Source organism: Aythya ferina (assembly GCF_964211825.1).
Source record: "Aythya ferina genome assembly, chromosome: 1".
Taxonomy (NCBI): Eukaryota; Metazoa; Chordata; class Aves; order Anseriformes; family Anatidae; genus Aythya; species Aythya ferina.
The window spans coordinates 88,103,910-88,109,909 of NC_140296.1; the positions used below are offsets into that span (position 1 = coordinate 88,103,910).

The 6,000-nt window shown below is 37.9% G+C and overlaps 1 long non-coding RNA gene across 1 annotated transcript in view; it reads right to left on the minus strand.

Annotated features, from left to right (window-relative positions):
* Window positions 1–5,458, minus strand: part of LOC311439267 — a 33,544-nt gene extending 28,086 nt beyond the window's left edge. The window contains exon 1 of the long non-coding RNA XR_014694630.1: window positions 2,807–5,458. This is a non-coding gene — a long non-coding RNA (uncharacterized lncRNA). The remainder of the gene's footprint in view (window positions 1–2,806) is intronic.
* Window positions 5,459–6,000: the final 542 nt, after the last annotated feature.

Consider the following 6,000-nt stretch of genomic DNA (forward strand, 5'->3'; position numbering starts at 1 on the left):
GCCACTTGGCTAGTTAACAACAGGGGGTCTGACAGCCGTGCTGGTCCTGCCGAAACAAAACCCCTACACACTGTGAAAGGAGCTAAGGTTCCCATAGTGCATATAGGAAGGTGGGTGGGGAAGGCAGTGTGGGTTGCTCCTGCCTCGGGAAAAGGCAAACCCACTCGTGGGATTGTCTTCGCCCAAGGACCAGGGTATACCTGGTGGGTCATGCAAAAGAATGGGGATATCAAGTGTGTGCCTCAAGGAGATTTGACATTGAGAGAAAACTAATCTATAATGTAAGTTATATGTTGTAGGAAGATGCTGTAGGATCAACGACAGGTCAACTTTGCAAGGAGCCGGGCAGTGCAACAAGGACTTGAGCTAAGCTGGTGCTGGTGTCCAGACATCCAACTCCGCCTGCCTTGAGTGGCCACTTTGGCAGATGAAGACCTAATCATCAACAGTTCTTATGAACATTTTCCAAGAAAGACCTATGGAATGAAAAGATACACCTGCCTATTAATCCTGTCCTGTTAAATCCTTGTCCTGTTAAAGGACAAGGGATAATGATGAGAATGCTTGTATGCTAAAGTATGGGGATCTGAGTGTGACACAAATGTTATGGAATAAGGGGTGGAGGTTGTACTGGGTCTGTCTGGAATGTTAACTTTCCCAGCAGCAGCCCATACAGTGCCGTACTCTGTACTTGTAGCTGGAACAGCAGTGTTATCACACCAGTGTTGTGTCTACTGCTGAGCAGCAGTGGCACAGCATTGGGCCTTTCTCTAACCCTCCTAGGGGGTGGGCAAAAAGTGAGGAGAGAAACATCACTAGGGCAGCTGACCTAAACCAATCAAAGGGATATTCCATACCATGTGGTGTCACACTCAGCAATAAAAGGTGGAAACAGGAAGAAGAGGGGTGTGGTGGGCTCTCGTTGAGACGACGTCGGTCCTCCTCTTGAACACCGGCTGCATGCGTTGAGGCCTTGCTTCAAGGACGTAGTCAATCATCGCTCATTTGTGGGAAGTAGAGAGTAATTTCTTTCCTCTGCACTTCCATATAGCTTTCATTTATTTATTTATTTATTTATTTATTTATTTTCCTCCCTTTTTCCCCTTTCCCTTTTATTTCCCCTTAGTTAAATTGTTTAGTTCATGGTAGTCTTCATTTCATTATTATAATTATTTCCCTTTAATTAAATTATCCTTATCTCAACCCGTGAGTTGTTCTTTGCTTTACTTCTCCCCCTCCTCATCTAAAGGAGGGGGAGTGAGAGAGCGGTTGTGGGGTTTAGCTGCCCAGCACGGTAAAACCACCACAAGAATCCACACAAGAAGGACATTAGTACCTTTTATAGCAATAGGATTATAAAAGGCATGCTTGGAGTGACTAATGAGATGCTTCAATAGACATGGGTACTTCACCTCAGAGTCAAGAGCTTCAGCACCGAAACAAGGAAGAAGCTGCTATCATTGTTGGCACTAGGCAAGTCTGACATAAATAAATTCCATTCCTCTCCATTATCAGCCCAGTGTCTTTTAAAACGTCATACACATTTGACTGAAAAAAAACTGGCAAGGAGGATTTTTCCATTTTTCCTTGTGAGATATTTCAAATCCCATCTTCCTTCATATTTCACATGTGACAAGATTCATATAAAATTGTCATGTAGTACTGCTTGTCATAAACCAACTCCAGACTACATTTCAAGAAAAATATAAACAGAGATTTAGGGCTGGGTGAAGCTGAAGGCTAAGTAGAAAGTACAATTTCAAACTGAACTAGCAGTAACTGTGGTTTAATTATTCATCAGCTGAGTTTCTATCATTTACTTAGGCATTGAAATCCAAGAGTGTGATTAGTAGGCAAGAAAATAATTTTTTCACAAAAAGTGAATCTGTTTTCTAAATGTTTTAATATAAAAACAGGAAAGCAGAAGCCTAGCTTTGCTGTCTTTGAAGACAATGACTGAATGGGGCTTGTTTCAGTACGTTAGCTGTGTTCAAAGATGTATGTAACCTGAGTAGGTTTTAGCCTATTTATGAATGAATATTATTTAGTGTTCCTTTGACTTATAGATCATTGCAATTTTTATGTGGATGTATGAGTATTATCATCCCTGTCTCACAGAAGATATCTTTGGTTACCAAACATTAAAAACGTGTATTTTTTTCCAAGCCAAAGAGCTTAGTAGGGGACTTAGAACAACTTTTCTTCAGTTCTCAGAAATGCTGGATTTTAGATGCTGGGTGTCTCTGCAAGTGATGGGAACCCAATACATACTAAAAAGCAATCCTATTTAATATCAAAAGCTCCACACTGCAAGACTGAGGTAATTGATCCTAGGAACCAGCTGTAAAATCCCGAACACTTTCTGAAATTATCTGGTGAACCATAAATAATTCCAACGCACAAGGAAAAAGCAAGAGAGAAAGAGAAGAAGGAGGGGGGTGAAAAACATTCTTAGCTGAAATCAAGGCTTGGGAACTATAGAAACCAACTGATAATCAAAGGGTCATGAGTTAAGTATACAAAAATTTGCAGACTGGTTACAACAATTGTGCCAAAATCAGCAACAGCAAAGAAATTACATAATAAAAAAGATACATCATTAAAGAAGATATACAGTATTTTAAACACTATATCAGTCATCACTTGAAATCTTTGCTTTATGCTCTAATATTCTCCTCAAAAAGCAAACAAGCAAACAAACAAACAACTAACCAAAACAACAACAACAACAACAACAACAACTTCATTTTTTTTGGTATTTTTAGTATTCTGGAGAAGAAATAGAAGAAATTACAATTCTTTGTACCTACGAAGTCTTTTCCTGGTGATGATATCTACTGTAAAATAAACAGACAACTGAAGAAAAGAAAAGGAAAAGAAAAAAAGTCAGTTTTGTTCCAGCCATCTCTCACACTTGGCATCCATACAAATCTTAGAGTGGGGGAGTTCTAGGAGCTGTGTAAACTGGGAGGGATTTGTGCAGAAAAGCATTTTATTTACTTTGACAATCCTAAGAAGCAGCCTTTGTGCTCTGTATGACACAGAATTCAGTCAGACTTTCTCTGCCCATCCTACTCAAATTCAGGAGCTCAGGCTCAGAGCAAGATTGCTTTGTGCACAGCATAAGATGACCTCTGAAGTTTTGTTACCCTGCAACAATGAGACCTTTCTACCTACTCTGTAAAACTAGTCTTTTCTCTAAACACTTTTCCTTGTCTATCCACAGAAATATAGCAGGGATCATAGTCTATACATCTGAATATTATGGATATGCCTGAAGCCTTGTCAAGTGATGTAAGACAGCTCATTATCATATAGTAGTACCACACAAACCAAGTCTGTGTTTTTAAATACCTCATTGCAAATAAACTATTCAGTGGATTAATAGCTAGATATTTCTTCTATAAAGTTCAAATGAGGCAGTCTCAGAAGTTCCTGAAAAACTCTGACTTTAATTTCCCAGTCAGGACAAAAAGGAACTAGTGGCATTTCCCATCTACCAGAATAGTTTACAGTAAAAGATAAAGACTCTTGCTTGCAGTCTAAACAGGGAGGCCAATAAATCAGTGACCACAGAGATGACTGAGTCCTCTATTTCTTAGTGGGTTTTCAAGAAGATGCTTGTTTACTGTTCCCTTGGAATATGGTTCCCCAGTTCTGTGGTTAGAAGATTAAACCAGCATGGATTATTCAGCCCTGAAAGACTGAGTGCTCACCCAGAAAAGCTCAGAAGCATTTTACATGTTAATATGTTCAGTGAAATCAGGTTTGAGAAATGAAATACATCTTGTAAAACTAAGATTTGACAGCAGGGTGGCATTCATCACATTCAATGTCACCATCTCCATTTGAGTTAGTATTCATATGCTCCCTCTGGGAAGATAAAGTGTTTCTAACTACTGGGTGGTCTACTTCACTTGCTGTAGCTACTTACAGTGGTCTGGCCAGGTTAACCCACCACAGGGGATGTATCAATCATGTATTAAAACGATTATTTCATACTTCATACTTGTTATTTGAAAACATTCAGGGAATTAGATGTTCAGATTAGAATGAAATTCTGTATGTTATTAGAGTTGGGGTCCCGTGGAGATTCATACCTTGTGAGTCCTCTAGAGCTAAACTTATTAGGTGTGTATCCTTTTCTCTAAGAATTAAATTTTCAAGGCTATCTGGGTAAGGGGAAATGCTTATAAGTGCGTTATTACTGCTTCTTTACAGAAGAAAAAAAAAAGTTTGAAAATTAATGGCTTATCACCACCAGCTCCTTGTCATTCCCCCCCCCCCCCCCTCCCCCAAATGCCCTATTCTAGATGCTGCATATTAGATCAGGCAAATTCTAAATTGTGTGAAAGTATACTGGCAGTATATTGGAAGACAGACTCATAATCCTAAAATAGTGACCATGAGTAAAGGAGGGCATTTTTGAGGTTGAAGAGTTATATTTATATATAATTTGTGTACCTACACACGTGCAAATGCCTGATTTAAAAGAAACAACAGCACTGATTTTTCATAACTGTACTTTTACTTGTACAAACAATTTAATCAATCAATCAACCTATCTGTCTTTCTATCTATATCTATGTGGGGGAGAGAGAGATTGAGAGATTTACATAAAATATAAAAACACAGTTTAGCAGCTGTTGCACTGCAAAACCATATATGGTTTAAAAGATGAAAAACAAACAAGAAAAGTACATTAGCTAAAGCTCAGCCTTTTCGTAGGGAGTCTTCATTTAGAAAATCTACTCAGGAAGAATAATTGTTCCCATTCGTTATTTTGCCTGGATGACTTTTACAGAAGTGTTTTTGCCATCAATTGGCAAATTCAGTGGAAGAAACAAATTACCCTATTATTAAAGTGTACTTGCAGCAAACAATAGATATTCCAAATAAGCTGTGCTTATCCAGACATTTTTGCTAACTTCTAGGAATATTTTGCCTTCATCCTAATTTGCCTTTGTTTTGTTTGTGTTTAATGACTGGGTAGATTTCTATTGAAGGACCATCCTGCTCACTGTGCATGTATCCCAGTGGGTGAAGTTCCAGAACAGGGCCAGCTTCACCTATTGAAACATGTGACCTTTTCAGAGGGTTTTCTGTACTGTTTGCTGTTTCTGTGCAGCTTAATTTCAGCTGCTTTCACTAGGCATGCTAGGGTTATTTTGTATTAGCATTCTTGATATAAGCTGCCCCTGTTTTTACAGGTGGTAATGTAACTATGTTTGAAAGTTTCTTCTGGGCAAATATTTTGCTAAGACAACTTTTCACTGTTAATGAGAGTTTGAGTTTTATTTCTCTTCAGTATTTATTTAGTTGATAAGAAAAGATGGCTTAGAATTGGCCTGAGTATACTTCTCAAATTCAAGTATTTAGAATCAAATTCATCCAGCCTAATTTTATGCATCTGTAAATTAGTCATTGAACCCAAGTTATACATATACATATACATATACATATAACCCCTCCACAGTTAGTGGAAAAAAGAAATAAAAAGCCCTTTGGACTTACTGTTTTTGTTTTGCTTGTATTTGTTTGCTTGCTTGTTTGTTGTTTTTCTACTGGCAGTAGAAGTAGCCAAGCTGAAGAGAAACCACAAGCATCTAAACAGGAGATTAAAAAATAAAGGGTTAACATCTGAAGCCATAGTGCATTCATCTCAAGAATTTTGATTTCCTTGCAAAATGATATATATTTCATTAAACTAAATTTCATAGAGGTTTTGAAATGCAGATTGCAACACAATTTTTAGTCCTGTCACTTAAAATGAAAAAGGTTTAATAGATCAATAGCCAATGGATTAATGAGTCAGTGATGATAATAACAACAATTTACATCAACAGCACCTATTATCAAGAGTAATCACAAAGCACTTGGGAAGCAGATTTACAAACTATTTCTGCTTAAGTGGTGTCAGAGGCCAACTTCCTTCTGAAGCCAGATTGAGAAGGATAGGAAATAATGACCATTAAAACAAATACTGTTGTCACATAGTTT